Below are 15,758 nucleotides of genomic sequence, written 5' to 3'. Positions count from 1 at the left end.
TACGAACCTCCTCCACCTCACCCTCCCCTCCTTCACTCTACGTGGAAGTGAGGCTTTTAGGAGACGCGTTACCAAAATCAGCAGAAAGCATTTTGCTCAGCAGTTTTGCTTGAACGTTACCATGTATACATGCTACCTATAGGATGTAAATTTCATGGGCCTTTTCACCAGGAAATGTAACGCACAAAAACATCAAGTATATCCTGTTTTCTTATCAGGTAGTAGGCAAACAAAGAGCTAGATATCGCTCATTAAAACTTGATATGTTAGCGATAATGACAAAGGTCGTGATGATGATAGCTGATGTCAAATGTTGCATATGACAAGTAGCTGTCCAGTGAACATTATTTTTCTCTCTCACACTGTCAAAAAAAGATGTTGGCAAACAGCAGCAGGATATTTGTTGAGGATAAGCGAGACATTCAAAGAGGGAGGTGGGATCGCCTCGCCTCTCCTTTTCTCCCCAGCTCCTCTCGAAGGCAATTATACACCCTCCTCCCCTAGCTGATAAAGAGTTCAGCATCAGTTCACCCAAAGATTAATACAGCACGATGAACACACCCTTTGGAATGGCCAGGGTGATTCAGAATTAGCCCGATTAGAGGGGACCTCAGCTAAAAATCCCCCTGTAGACAAGTCCTGCAGCCCACAGAAACTTGCTATTGTGCGGTGTCAGCGGGTTCGCATCAAGCAGTCAGAGAAAGGAGTAGGCACGCCTGTAATGTGAGCACTGCCAGTTGGATAACATGGGTGTCCAAATGAGAGATGGCTGCACTTGTCAGGAGGGTGATTGAGCCATGCTCTCTAAAGGGAGGAAAGATTGATAGTGTACTTTGTGCATGGTATGAGGCGCCACAGAGGGAGCATTACAGCTACAAACCAGGCCTTAACATGCATCTAATGCTAGCTCTCCTAATGTATTATAAAGTAGCTGTTGTGTTGCTAATGTGCTGCTAAACTAAACTAATTTCTGTTCTGCTTCTAGAACAGCTGGATCAGATGACAATGCTGTCGAGACAACCAGTGCTTGTTAAAACAGATTTAGCTAGCAAAACTGGCAAAAATATGTCTTGATGTTGCTTTAAGCTAATTGCTAGCATAATGCTCGTAAAACTATTTGCATTCCTTTGGTATCAAATACTGTTGTTTTGGAAGAGTTCAGTGATGTCTCTGAGATGTGTGCAAGTTGCTCAGGTCCTCTTGGAATCATATTTAATCACATTAGTAGCAATAAAAGCCGAACCAAATACCCCTATGATTAATTATTTTAAGATTAATTTTTCAACATGCAGGGTAAGTAGTAAAATTAAGCCAGTGTGGAAGTGGAAGTGTGGAACTGTTGTTATTTAGGGATCTGATTTGCTGTGTTTTTTGCTGCATGGTACAGGTAGATTTGATACAAATATCTGCTCCAGATTTGGTAAATGCATTTCTAGTTTTTTATTAGACTGTTAGCACTACTTACCGTATTCTGTGTCTTTCTTGCTAGCCAAGCTTCCACTCAACCCTCTTGTCCAAATATGCTAACTTCTATCTGTTAATAAGTAGCATAGCAGCAGGTAAAGCTTTAACTGTTAAGCTTTAAAATGTCCCCCGTTTACACTGCTATTGCTATGTCAGTGTAAACATTAGCCATAATCTTTTCCTACACGAGTAGCTTTGGTGCCTAAACCAAATATTTTCTGCTAACATAGGGTTAGAGCTACTTGTAATTATTGGTGATAATATACTATAGAAGGTTAAAGCAGGATTCTTGCCCCAATATCACAAAATACCAGTGCTAAAGTACTCCTGTTCGCAAGCCTTTCCTTTGCAGAATCTTACATCCATATTTGACACCTATGATAATAGCTTGCGCGTTCACAATGACAATGTTACGATGCTGATGTTTAGCAGGTGCAAACCACCATCAAATGTCAGCGGATCAACAAAGTCATCAGGATTCATTCTCTCAGGGACAATATATCCAGTACTTGTCAAGATATTTCACTGAAAGCCAGACATGTCAACCTGTGGGTGGCATTAGATAAAAAGCCAGTGGATCAATGCAGTCACAGTTTATTCTCCTGGGAACGCATGGAAGTGTGTACAAAATGGCAGCTGGTGATTCATCTAGTACTTGCCAAGATATTTCAGTCAGAATCAAAGTGTAGACCAGGCCAGTGACAGTCGGAATGACACTGACATCCCTAGAGCCAGTGCTGTTAGCATGCTAAAAACAATACATCATTCAAATCTCAGAACAATAATGAGAGAATAAAAGTGGCAACCTCTCTCCAGTTTCTTATTGGGAAGTGTTGTGATAAATTTCACCGCACACTGCAATAAATCTAGGATTACTGGAGAGAAGGTCAAAATGAAAGAAACCCGAGCAGTTTATTTGAGTGACACTGACTCGAGGAGCGATTTTCTGAATTTGAATAGAACCAGCTTTGCTCACAAAGGGCAGCATTAAACTACCAGTACATAAGATAAAATTAATGTCTATACACAGGCTGCCAGCAAAGGATTTTAAAATTTTTATCAGTGTGTGGGTGATTTTAATAAATGCTGTGTACATTTGGATATGTTCCTTTGGTTGTATCATGCCTGTGTGTTATGGAAACATAGATGTAAGCCCATGCAGCCCTCTCTCCCCCAACCCATCTTTGTCTTTCATTTCTCTCCCACACACTGTCTCTGCCACAGTGCCGACTCTGAAGTGACTAATGCTTTAAAAGTTCCTGTAGCCAGGGGAAAGACTGTCAAGCAAAATTATATGTTGGAAAGATCTTTCATCATCGTGGATGTTGTCATTTGCCTTTCCTCTGCAAATGACACAACTTTGAAATTGAAAGTAAACTGTAACGTTAAGGAGGGATTAAAAAGTACTCGTTTGTGATCTGCGCAAGTCTCCAATGTCAATTAATTTTTTTAATTTATTACTCTCACCATGTGACCATATATTTATGTTCACTTCTATGGCTTTATATATGCACATACACAGTTTAACACAAAAACAGTCCCTGTAGCTGCTCAATCAAACAGTGTAGAAGTTGTGCAATCTCAGTAATTCACTGGATTGCTACAACTAGTAAAAAAACATTGGATTGTCATGATATTGCACTTGTTGCGACTATCACATTTTGCTGCGCATGAATTATGTTCCTCACTTCTAAAAGCTTATATTCTTTGCGTTTAAACATTTTTTTTCTTTTTCTTTTTGGATGGCAGCAGCAGCTTTCTAGAGTTTTACTACTAAGTGGATAACGCAGCGTTCTTCTCTCTACAGAAAGATATCTGAAAATGTGTGGAACATTCAAAATATTCACCCACAGCAGGTATTGATGGCGATAATGCGTGCCAAGTGACTCACCGGGCAATAGAGGATGATGGAGCAGACCTCATATTAGTGATAATTAAGATAAATTTAACGCTGGCAAAGGACAGCGCAGAAGCCATAAAGTTTGTATCAAAGAGCACTCACTTTATTTTGTTAGTCTTTATGCTGTGGTTGCACAAGTAGGAAAATGATTTACTAGCTTTCGCTCTCACCCTTTTTTTCAATTAAATCTGCACTGGACTTAAGAATGCAAGCATCCAGACTGTCATCAAGACTCTTCAGCAGACTGGATTTACTAACTGGATCAATACAATTTCATCAAGTCGGAGCCATATATCGCCCTTTTCGGTCATGTAAGCCATGCTAGAGTTAGCAGTGCTTAGTGTGATGACAAGTTCTTAGGGCAGAACAAGGAGATTAAGGGTCAGAAACAGATGTGAAGACAGAGCAAAAGAGTGTGTCCAAGGATATAAAGGAGAAAGAGCTGGGAAAGAAAAGAAGGGGCCTTGACTGAGGGCAAATGGATGACACTCATATAAAGGGCGCTTTGTCTTACAGAAGATCTAAGGATGAGGACAAAGACAACAACAATAGGTCGTATCTTCTTTTATGGGATCTTGAGTATGGGAAACTGAATGCCATATAAGGAGGCAAATGAACATTCAATACATCAGTGTTATTTTTAAAGTTTGGGCCTTGATATCTGTGGATTAATTTACAGGTGAACAAGCAGAGGTTGGAAAATGAGCTTTAAGGTCAGTAGAAAGAGTGTACGCTGGTTCCTGTGATAAAGATTACTGCTGAAAATGAAACAAGATTGTTCACAGATCTCTAGAGAGAGCTATAACATTACAATTGCAGATATGGAATAAGGAGAGGTTAGAGAAATGAATCTATAAAGATCAGTGTTGCCGTTTCATTTCATTGACTTTTCTTGTTTCATTGACTTTGACTCAACTCTTTGTAAAAACTTCCATAACCTGCTGTCTTAAAATAGGAACAGCTTTTCACTGTGTTGATGAAAACTGAACCTGTAGTCCAAAGACCGGCTTCCAGAGCCCGACTCAACTGTCTGCCATGGAAACTTCAAAAGGACTTCTCCCTCACTTAAATGGAAGCTCCTGCTGGTTGCTATTATCAACTTTTGGCAAGTCAGGCTTTTAATTATAAATTAATTTCAAAAAGGCTTAAGACGTCTAGCCAAAGCAGTTGGGATTTTTTTTAAAGGCATTTTTTATTTCTTTAAAGTTTGTCCCCAGCTCACTATTAGATTAAAACCTGCATAGTTCTCTTTTGTCGAGAATGTGAATTGCTGGCCGGTTGTGGTGGTCTAATCAAAAGCGCTGGGCAGGCTATGTGCTTTTTGGGCAGCCCCAGTCACTGTAACTGACAGGCTACCAAAGACTCGTTGGCAGGTCCACTCACCCATTCACAGCAGTTCTAAGACAGTCGACAGCCTGGGAAACAAAATTGCCGTCTTGCTTTCTGATGATAAGAAGCAAATCACATCAGACGGCATGGAAAGTCTGATTGTGCTTTTTTCAGTTTCTCGGAATAATTTTCTTCCTATACATTTACTTTGATGTCTCACATTCTGTGAGTTTCTTGGAATAAAGGCAACAGCACAATGATAGAAGTTTTTCTTTCCCCCTCTACAAGAAAAGGAAGGTGCAGAAAGGCCACTTTGTGTCCTTTCCTGATTTCATGCTTCAACTCTTTCTGCCACTCTATTCCCCCCCAAAAAAGTTCATTAATAGACTATAAAAATGTTCTCACAATCTTTTAATAATGAGGTTAATTCATCTTCATAGAGAGATTAAAAAAACTGCAAGAGCAATAAAAGCTTGTGGCAGAAAAGACTGAAGATGCGTTGGATACAATGGTAGAAAATTGATTTATCCAATGTCTCAGTGGGATTTCATTGAATTGTTCTATTTAGAAAGAACAGAGGAAAAAAATGGATGAGCTTTATTGGAGAGGGGTTTCTGCTGAGATTTATCCCTCCCCTTTATAACCCTCCCTCCAAGTTTTCTCTTCATACACAGTGAGAGTTTGCTCATTCATGGAATCTCTCACTCATTCTCTCCCTCAATGCTCCTGCGCATTTCTGATTATAGCATCTACATTCTAACAGAATACTAATCGAGCAAGTAAATGGTAACACGTTACTCTGAGTGAAGATCAAGACCTCAGCTAATTTGGTTTAGCATCCAAGTGGAACAGAGTTTAATAGGTCTCAAGTACAACATTCCATATACAGATTTAAAAAAGACACAGTGGTTATGGATCCAATGTATCCCTATATGGCAGTGTACGAAAAACACATAGGCAACATTGTTCCGAAAACTTGCATGCCGCTGAGAACAATAAATGTTTATTTTAGCCGCATAGTCCCCACTGGGGTTAGGGGTAGGGTTTGGGCCTGTTATTGAATTTTCACCTGTTTGAACTCCACAATGGAAAAGCTTTTCACAGAAGGGACTTCATGTGAAAGTAACATCCTGTAGTTTCTGAAAGGTAGGTGATTTAACATATGGCTAAAACACAACCCTAAACCTCACTCGTAGATGTGGTGATCTGATAAGCGAACAACTGTAAGGTTAAGATAATCGGAAGAGACTGAATGGTAGTATCTTCGCTTTTTAGCATGTGGCCAAAACCTAACCCTGACCCTACACCGGTTCACTGGTGACCTGGTGAATGTTGTTAAGAGATTAAAGATTGCTCATGTGCAAAATAGTCTAAGTAATCACAGACACCAACTGAAAAATACTTGAGTTATTTTCTTGACTTAAGCTCTGTTCACTGAACTGCATTAATGTCACGAATCCCTTAGATGTAGCATAAATTGGCAACCACTTTTCCCCTCTCGCTGAGATAATGATTAATGATTTTATGATGACTTAATTACTTCAAGGCATAATGACCAGCAGCATGATGGCATAAGAGCTTACGTGATCGTGCCTATCCATTAAATTTTATACCAGTCAGGGAAGAATTTAATTGCACATGGCCTACAACCAGTGTTAGATTGTGTCCTTTTGCTCTATGTGTCAGAAATTTGGTTGGCTCTGCCAGAGAACAGAGCTATAAAACAGTGGACCCATTTTTTTTTTTCAGATGCCTCCTAAAAACACTCTGGACAGACACATTTATGCATTCAGTTCATTAAGAGATTCACTCAACACGGCCAAAATCTATTAGCATTTGGCTTGTGGGTGGTGTTCATTTTATTTCTAACTTAGCATCATTTTAAACCTTGGATACCTAATCACTGTGCACATTACATTTATAATTACATCTTCCTCATAGTGCCATTTGGTGCTGCTAAACTGTCAAGTGATTAATTGTTTTTGACAGCACATTCAAAGGTCCTCAGCAATCTGTGGAGTAACCCCCAGAACGATAATTTGCAACTGTAGGGTTATTCTTGGACACTGTTTGACATTTGATTCTTATATTCATCACCGAGCTATCATCCTAATATAATGAGTTCTGTCGTCATAATAGTGGAAGAAAGGACATTCCCCTTGTCACGGACCCCTTTTTTTCATTCATTTGCCAGAATCCCTTATGAGAATAGCTTCCAAAGGTTAGCTCTGCTGATATCAAAATAAAATCCGCATCACCTAAGAAAACCTCAGCTGTCACAAAAACAATTTTAGCTGCTATTTTAAATGGTAACAGAATGATGCATAGTCATATTTTAGTTATTTTTTTATTATTTAGTCTGTCACTAGATTTATTTCTTTGGGATTTGTTTTTCTTTAGCAATGCATAGAAGGGTGACTGATTAAAGCAAAACTTTGATTGATTATCCCCTATACTAAGGATCTGGATGTTATAAATGCTGTTGTAGGATATTGGTTAAGTGGAAAAGTTGACCAAAACCATGTTAACAGACTTATATTGATTAGATTTATGGTGGCTTTTTTTTTCTTTGTTGCACCTTTGTAGTTATTTTACGTTGTCTCAAATATCATGTTGAGAGAAGATTTAATAGGTGACGAGAGGATGTTGTTTAATTAGCCAATGGTTATTTGAACAATCCCAAAAGCAGTTTTATTATGATCTTTGTTGTGCTAACCATGCTACCACACAGCAGACAATACCACTGTATGTTTATAATAGAATGCTTCATGAAACCTCTGCTTTATTAACTAAGAGTTCCTGTAAAATGCCTTGGTAAATTTTGGACATTATAGTGTGTAAAGTAATTTATATATTGCAAACAGCAGTGTTTTCTTTTTTAGCCATTATGTTGTGGATTTGCTAGTGTCCCCTGGGTGATTGTACATTTACAATGACTCAGATTTGGCCAGGCTTTAGTTTCCAAAATGATGGCCTCTCATTTGACTGATGTGAATATAGTAACACAGCATGCAGCTATAGACTAGCTATGTCTATATATAGAAATAACACAAGTGATGATTATATAGTGTTTTAGAAACATCTAGCTCATCAAATAGGTTTGAGTGACAAAATGAGCATGATCATGTATTTTTTTAATCATTAACCAAAATGCAAAATGCAGCTAACCAGCAAATGAAAGTAAAAAACAAATGAAAAGTAAATGAACCCTTGAGTAAAATAGATTACAAATCACAAAGATCTAAACTGGATGCTGAAACAAAGCCCTTTTTTCCAGTAGTTCTGTAGTACTAGAGTGCTCTAGGAACATACAGGAAAAAGCTAGATGCTCAGTCTGTGCAATGGCCAACTCTGACCAAAATATTTAGGTCTGAGCTGTGCCACAAATTAAACAGACTTCATAAGTCTCTAAAATGGGATCATTTCCCTCTTCAGCCAGTATTCCCATGGCTTTTAGTCTCTGCATCAGTCTACTACAGTAAAACAGTGAATAGATTTCTTCATCGGTACTACTATAGTTTATCTTATTACTAATATTAGTTTGCAGGGTGATAATTATCTCTCCATTACTTAGGATCCATGCTGTCACACTTGTTGTGCCCTTTGTGTTGTAGATGACTGTATGTGATATTATAGCATATGATCCCTACAGAGCCTCTGTCACATCAGTTTCCATTCAATATATTCAAGTTTCATTCCAAATATTCTAATGTCATTCCACATACTTGTTTCATTCCATAGAACTGGAATTAACTATATATTTATCATTATTATTTTGTTATTTTAGCTACGTCTAACAGTGAAGGTTCACTAATGTGAAATGGTCCTTTATAAAAGACTATTCATTTCCAGCAAAAAAACCCCTCAAATTATCCATTCCAAGACATTGCCTATCAGCTGTCGACAGAGATGCCTTACTTTTACTAGGAGAAATCCTGGTTGTTTCCGCTCTGATTTCTTGAAAGGCTATAAGCTGCCAGAGATTTGAAAAGCTCACAGGTGTGATTGTGTTGTGTTTAAGGCTTGCTCCTCACTCAAGCAAAGGAGACAAAGCGAGTGGCTCTTGGCACGCACAAACCTTCCCACTCAGAGTGCCCTCCAAGGCTTTAGCAGTTAGCACATTCAGGCCTCAGTGTTCTCTACCTGTGTTGGCCTCTCTGTGTGAGTGAGAACAATAGCTGTCTGGAAATAGTGTCTCCCTCTTGCTTCATGTCCTTGGCTTCATGCTGACAGCAACAGAAACTATGTCATCTTTGCATGGCAGCAGATTGCAGGTAACAGTGGTTATAGCTGGGCTGGAGCAACTAGTCTCACAATGCTTAATAGGATACATTATTCACACTTGCCTTTTACACTGATCACATTAGCATGAATGGAGGTGTTGGAAACCATTTCTGTTTATTCTGGGCTTTAAAAATGTTGAAAATGTTGCTACATCTCAGCATTTCCCTTGTTTAAAGGTTAATGACTAAGAAAACAAACACTTCAACTACTTCGAGAACAACTGCTGATATAATGAGAGGTGTTTATCACACTTCATCTAAAATCCCATCTTCAGAATAATCAAAATGACAGAAAATATAAGATATATTCTCTTTTCAGTTAAAGCCAGTCTGATTGTGAAACCTGGCAAATTATCGGTCAGGCTGTTAGGTAGGTTAGGTTGGTTGATTTGTTGGATATAACTTGCAAGGTTCATCACTAGTACTTGGGTAGCACAAGATTTACAACTTTAAATATATAAAGAACATGTTGAAATCTGCATAAACAGCATAAAAAGCAAACTCGTGTTGATTTAAAAAGTACGTGTGATGCCTCACAAGCAAACATAATCGAGCAGAAAATACACTCAGTGGTAGGTACACCTGTTCATTTAATTTTTAATGCAGTTATCTAATCAGCCAGTTCCCATGGCACCAACTCAATGCATTTAGGCATGTAGACATGATCAAAAGGACCTGCTTAGGTTCAAACCAGGTATCAGAATGTGGAAGAAAGTTAATGCAAGTGACTTTGAATGCAGTGCAGTTGCTGGTCCAGATTGGCTGATCTGAGTGTTTCAGAATCTGCTGTTTTACCTGGATTTTCATCTATCATGTTTACAGCAAATGGTCCAAAAAAGAAAACATTTCTAATAAGCTAGATTTCATTGAGTAAAATGCCTTGTTGATGTGTTAAGTCAGAAGCGATTACCCAGAAAATTCCAAAATGATAGGAAAACAGTAACTGAAATAACCACTAGTTACATTCACGGTATGCAGAAAAGTACCTCTGAATGCACAACATATCAAATCTTGAAAAACATGGGATACAGCAGAAACAGACCACACCAGGTGCCTGTAAGGTAAAAAGAGATAATTGAGGATAAAATTTGTACTGGATAACTAAAACTGGGCAGTAGAAGATCTTGCGTGGTCTGATGCGTCTCGATTTCTGCAGTGATTTAGACGGTAGGGCATAAACAACAGGAAAAATTGATTCATCCTGTATATTGGAGGTTCTGACTGTTGGGTGGTAGTGTAATGACATGGGACATTTTCTTGGCACATTTTGGACCACTTAGGTAGGCTGTGACGTTTAAACGATGCTCAGTTGGTAATGAGTATTGCTTCACACCATCCCTTTATGACCACGGTGTACCCATCTTCTGATGGCTCAAATCATCTCAAACTGGTTTCTCGAACATGACAGTGAGTTCATTGCATTCAAATAGCAGTAACCAGATCTCAGTCCGGTAGAGCTTTGGGTTGCTGCAAGTTTGTCAATCCACTGTATGCGAATGGATAAAAAAGGAGGCAAGGGTTTTCTTTTTCATATTTCCCTTACTGTCTCTTCTTATCAACATCTTTGACTATTCCGCAAAAGCATGTAAAATCAGTTAACAAATCCAAATATAAAGGCATGTCAAGCTGTGTTGTGCAGGAATTACAGAAAAGTGGCTCTCTGCTTTTGTATTTATAGTAGATCAAAGCTAGCACAAAACTGGGTAAGTCTTAGCTCAGTATTAGTTGTTAGATGACTTGATAATGGGATAATGGTTCAGAAAACCAGATATTTTTTACGTTTTTAACAGTAACACGTATTTGGTTGTGCTGAAGCTCCCTCAGTGCTTCAGACAGATTCTGCTATATTCTACCCTAAACTTTACAAAGTGTAAATATTTTAAATCTGACATGCACTTATTCAGTGCCGTACAAAGCAAGAAAAATGCAATATGACAAGTTAGAAAAGTGTTATTTGCCACTGTGATGAGTTTAAAGACAGATCATGTTATTAAATAACATTAGCCTGTCTTAGCAATATATTTGTAACAGTGCAAAGAGCTGCCTTTTGCTCCATGGAATATTATGACAACCCACACTACACCAATCAGGTTGTCTTGACACCCACAAATTTGTCTTCCATAAAATATGATTAGATTATTATTTAGCAGTAGCAGTATGCACTGATTAACACTGTCTAGACATTAAAATAGCAGCTAATAACTTAAAAAAGGCAACATCAGTTTTGTCAAAAATAAATGAAATACAAACTTAGCCGTGTGCCGTCATGTTCTTTGTGCAAACACAACCTGCTGCTAAAAACACACTCTGAATGACTTTCTAAAAGAGTTGCCATAGCAACTCCACAATGGTAACAAAGTCATTCTGAGTTGGGTATTACAGTTAGGGGCAATGTAGACCCCAACACAAAAAGAAGAGCTGAAAGCTACATTACTGCCGTTTTGTATGATCTCTGTTCAGGTTTCACATCAAGGTGATATTACGCAATCCGTTTCCTAGGGCTCTTCTTTTCTCAACCTCCTTTGTGCTTATTATGGCAAACTTTTCTCAGTGTTTTTGTTCCCTTAAGGTTAGCCGTGAGCAAAGTGGCTTTGCTTGATGCTAAGTGTTCTCCTTCTGGAAATATACTGATGTGTTGGCAAGCAAAATGTAATTTTAGATTGCTTTGGAAATGCAAAGGCTAGATGAAGTCTGTCAGAGTCTTAACAGATTCCTGCGACCGTACTTGAACAGCAATTTGAACTTAGGCAGTGTAACTGTATGAATTAGGCACACACCAAATTATCCCCTGAGCAAAAATCTGTACTTTTTCCTATTTTTTATCTTAACTGACTGTTGTGCAATCACAACTCCTCAATCAAAATACAGTCTTGCCCCCCCCCCCCCCAATCTTTGACTCTTCTTTGAATTTGATTTCTGAACACTTAGTCTCCCATCTAATCTTTACACCATTCTAGCTTAGCTTGTGTTTGGGAAGGACATATACTTCTGCAATACTGCAGTAAGAACATGTTTCAGTGACCTCCCTCCCCCAGCTATACATTTGGTAATGTCTGTTCCTTTGCACACAGCAAGATAAGTAAATCCCTGCTGCCTTTTTCACTTCCTGTAACGATATCTAGAACATCTGTTTGAACACACCTCTCCATTAGCATCACAGGGTGACAACTAAACCTTGTGGCTAAGTTGAACAGTGTGTGTGTGTTTGTTATAGAGCTTTCAAGGTGTGATAAAATGATATCAAGAAAAACAGGCTGCCCAAAAGGCTTCCAGTGAGGTTTATGCTAACAGTAATAAAAGACTCAAATACTCACAGCCAGCACAAGCTTTCTCTGATTCCTAAGTCACAGAATTAGGGTTGTCATTTGGACTGAAATATGAGGAGTAGCTGATGTTTAAGAGGTGAGGTGGCTTCTAAAGATGCAGAACTTATCCTGGATCGCTGATCAAATAAAGTATTGTACTGCAGGTATTTTATTACTGTTATCATTCTCAGCTGTGCGTTTCCTAACCATGCCATTTTAGCTTTAGATGAAGTATTTTGGCCATGGTAGCTGAAATTTCTTGCACTTACTGGTGGTTTTTCTCAACACAGCCCAATGAACTGTCCCAGTGAAAAATAGGGTGGACAGGGTTACCTCAGAAGAATGAACCATTAAAGACTTTGTAAAGCAATTGCTGAATAACTGCTTTTGACTACATAGGCCAAAGTTCCTTTTTCAGAAAAATCCCTAACACCACAAATGGCTGTTCTGTTCCATTCATTCAGCTCTGTATTTTAGAGAATCAAAACTCATTCTATAGCTAGGAACTGCCTCGCTTGAGGCCTTGCTTTCGAGACTCAAAGCAGATTAATGCTTTGTCATATTAATTTCCCAGATTGTGGAAGGACCGTTAAATTTAGCCTTTTTTTTACTCAAATGTGGAGGACGTAACTGCTGCATCCTTTTGATATCACCACAACTCGCTGAATCTTTTGATAGTCAGTTAAACGAGGGATCACTTCAGAAGCTTTTATATGCTCATGGCCAAGGTTCTCATGGAAAAGGGTGGATTCTCCACTTTGAGTAAGGGATGAGCATCTTGTATCTTGAAGTTGTGTGTGTGTGTGTGTGAAGTGGGGGAAGAGTGGAACTAAAAGTGACACTGACTGCAGTGATGTAAACACAGTCTCTTGTGGGCAGGTAATACTGTCAATTTCCTGTTTGATCAGCATTTCTATTTTCACCTATGGCTGAAATAAGTTTTCTCCAAAGGGTGCCTGGGCCCATCCATAGAAATTCAGTGTAGATCTGTTACTCCTTCATATCAAAAAAAGAGAGGGATGAGGTGGTTCAGGTATCTGACTAGACTACCCCCTTGACACCTGCTAGATGAGATAGGGCATGACAACCTACCCTGGGGCATACCCGGGACACTGTAGAGAGATTAAATCTCAGAGTTTCGGAACACCTCATGTCCTCTCAGAAGAGTTGAATAAGGTGGGTAGGTAAAGGTAGAGTGAAGTTGGGGCATCAGTGCTTAGATTGCAGTGCTCCACTTTCTGGACCGAGATAAGAAGTAGAAAATAGATGGACAGATGGACAGATGTTGGGATTCTCTCAGTATATAGTCAAATAATTAATTATGCTGCATTCGTGCACTCCATCTCACCTTAGTGGACATTGACACATGAAAAATTTACGTTGTAGGTGTTGCAAATGATTTGCATTTGAGCCCACTGGCTACCTTTTCACAGGTTTGAAAAGGTATAAGCTGACACTCAGTTTGATGGGTTATTTTTTATATGCCAGCAGAAGACAGCTTATTCCCCTGAGTAGACTGACAGAGGCATGATTGAAAGATGTGGAAACGTGAAGACGCGGAATTATTAATGAAAGCACTAGCTGATAATGTGAGCATGTGCTGATTATTTTAGTGTTTGTATCCGAAGCTGATGCCTGTGTGCTATGCAAATTGGAGGGATTCTGTGCATGCATTATGAACATTTTCTGTTACTGCTCACACAAGTTTCAGCTGCAGATGGAATGAGATTTGATGTGTGTGTGTGTGTGTGTGTGTGTGTGTGTGTGTGTGTGTGTGTGTGTGTTTGTATTTCCATTTTGAGGTTTGTGTACATGTGAGTCATGAGTAATTCCCAGGACTAAAGTATCCCGGGAATTCCTGGGTTGAAATTTATCTTAGAAACTACACATGGCTGCACTGCCACTACTGTGTTTCCATCTTTAAATGTATTTTTAGGACTTGTTTTTCCCTTTGTCTGTGTTTCTATAAAAATAAGCAGAATCAGTGATGCATGGCCCCATTATAGTTTGGGAAAATATAATCTTGGTGTGTCCCGGATTACTCCATTTCAAAAATGGATTTACTGGCTTTCTATTATCATTTGTCCCTTTGCAACTCCCAGAATGTTAGATTACCTAAATAGCTAATTTGTTCAATTTATAACAATGACAGTTTAATGTCACTTTTCTTTTCACATTATCACCCATTGTGTTATTTTTTCGACCAGTATGTGGGCAAGTCTTGCATACTAATCAGTGTTGCCCTTCAAGCTGTTGTCCATACACTCATTAACTGTGCATAAGATGTGAAATCAATGTGACACTGTTATATGAAGACACTTGGTTTCGCATGTTGGCTGTTGTCTCACTCCAAACAGCCATCATATCTCAGTAAAATAAACAACAACGAGGACAGCATTACCCACGATTAATTATCCATGTAATCCTAACAACAATTAGTAGAAATAATGGGGGCACGGGAGGGACCAAGAAGCAGTCAAGGGTAGGGTGGAATTCTCCATCCACCCAGGCATTTTTTAACTTATTATCAGAGTGGACCAATCCGATGTGAGGCACATGGTGGGGGAGTCTTAAAAAAAGCATTGTTGGCAACCGGGACAAAAAGAAACAACTGGAGGAATATTTTGCATCTAACTGGGTATAACATTAGTATCTCAAAAGTAAAGATGGGTCATCCATCTTTTTTAAGGTAGACTTGCATATTTCTGCAATGCTAAACCACTTACTGCCTCTATTACAACAGCATGGCTTCATCAGTGTTATCCCTCTGTAGTTACATGGGCAGACCCCTAATTGTCCACAGCCACTCTTTTTTAATCTCTTCCATTTTCTACATTTATCAGCTCCTCAAATTTCCCTCCATCTTCTCAAGACACTCTGTTCTAGTGTTGGACAAGAATGTGAAAGATTAGGATAATTATGGGTAGTGATGGAAATGTGCTAACAAATGAACAGTTTCCAATGACACCCCTTTGGCCAACAGCACTGGAGGCGGTCATTGATAACTGATTCAGAATCAAAATGTAATTTTTGAATGTTTGATTTTACGCTGTGGATGCACTTCCCGACACAACCCTCCCCATTTATCTGGGCTTGCACTAGAAATAAGCTGCTGTCCTTTAGTCCCCTGTGGCTGGGCTCCTCTGCCGACACTTTCACTGTCAAGAATTTCCCATTCAGCAATTTTTACATGCACTTAATTTTAGTTTTGTATCAGGCTGAGAAGATGTTTTTTCTTCTTCTTTTTTTTTTTTTTTGCCATGCAAACACTGTTGGTTTGCAATATGCTGTAGTTATGTCATGCACTATGAATATAGCTAACAATTTAAGTAATGTTTATTGTACCATACTGAATTGCAGATGACACAAATGCATTTCTTTGTTTGTGTGTTCACATAGGCCAGAATGTATTTGTGTGTTCCTATAAAGTGGTCATCTAAACAAGGTGGTGTGCCGTATGTGTCAATTTAGAAAATG

The sequence above is a fragment of the Oreochromis aureus genome, linkage group 23 (genome assembly GCF_013358895.1).
Source record: "Oreochromis aureus strain Israel breed Guangdong linkage group 23, ZZ_aureus, whole genome shotgun sequence".
Classification (NCBI taxonomy): domain Eukaryota; kingdom Metazoa; phylum Chordata; class Actinopteri; order Cichliformes; family Cichlidae; genus Oreochromis; species Oreochromis aureus.
Note: the sequence above shows the minus strand (reverse complement) of the source record.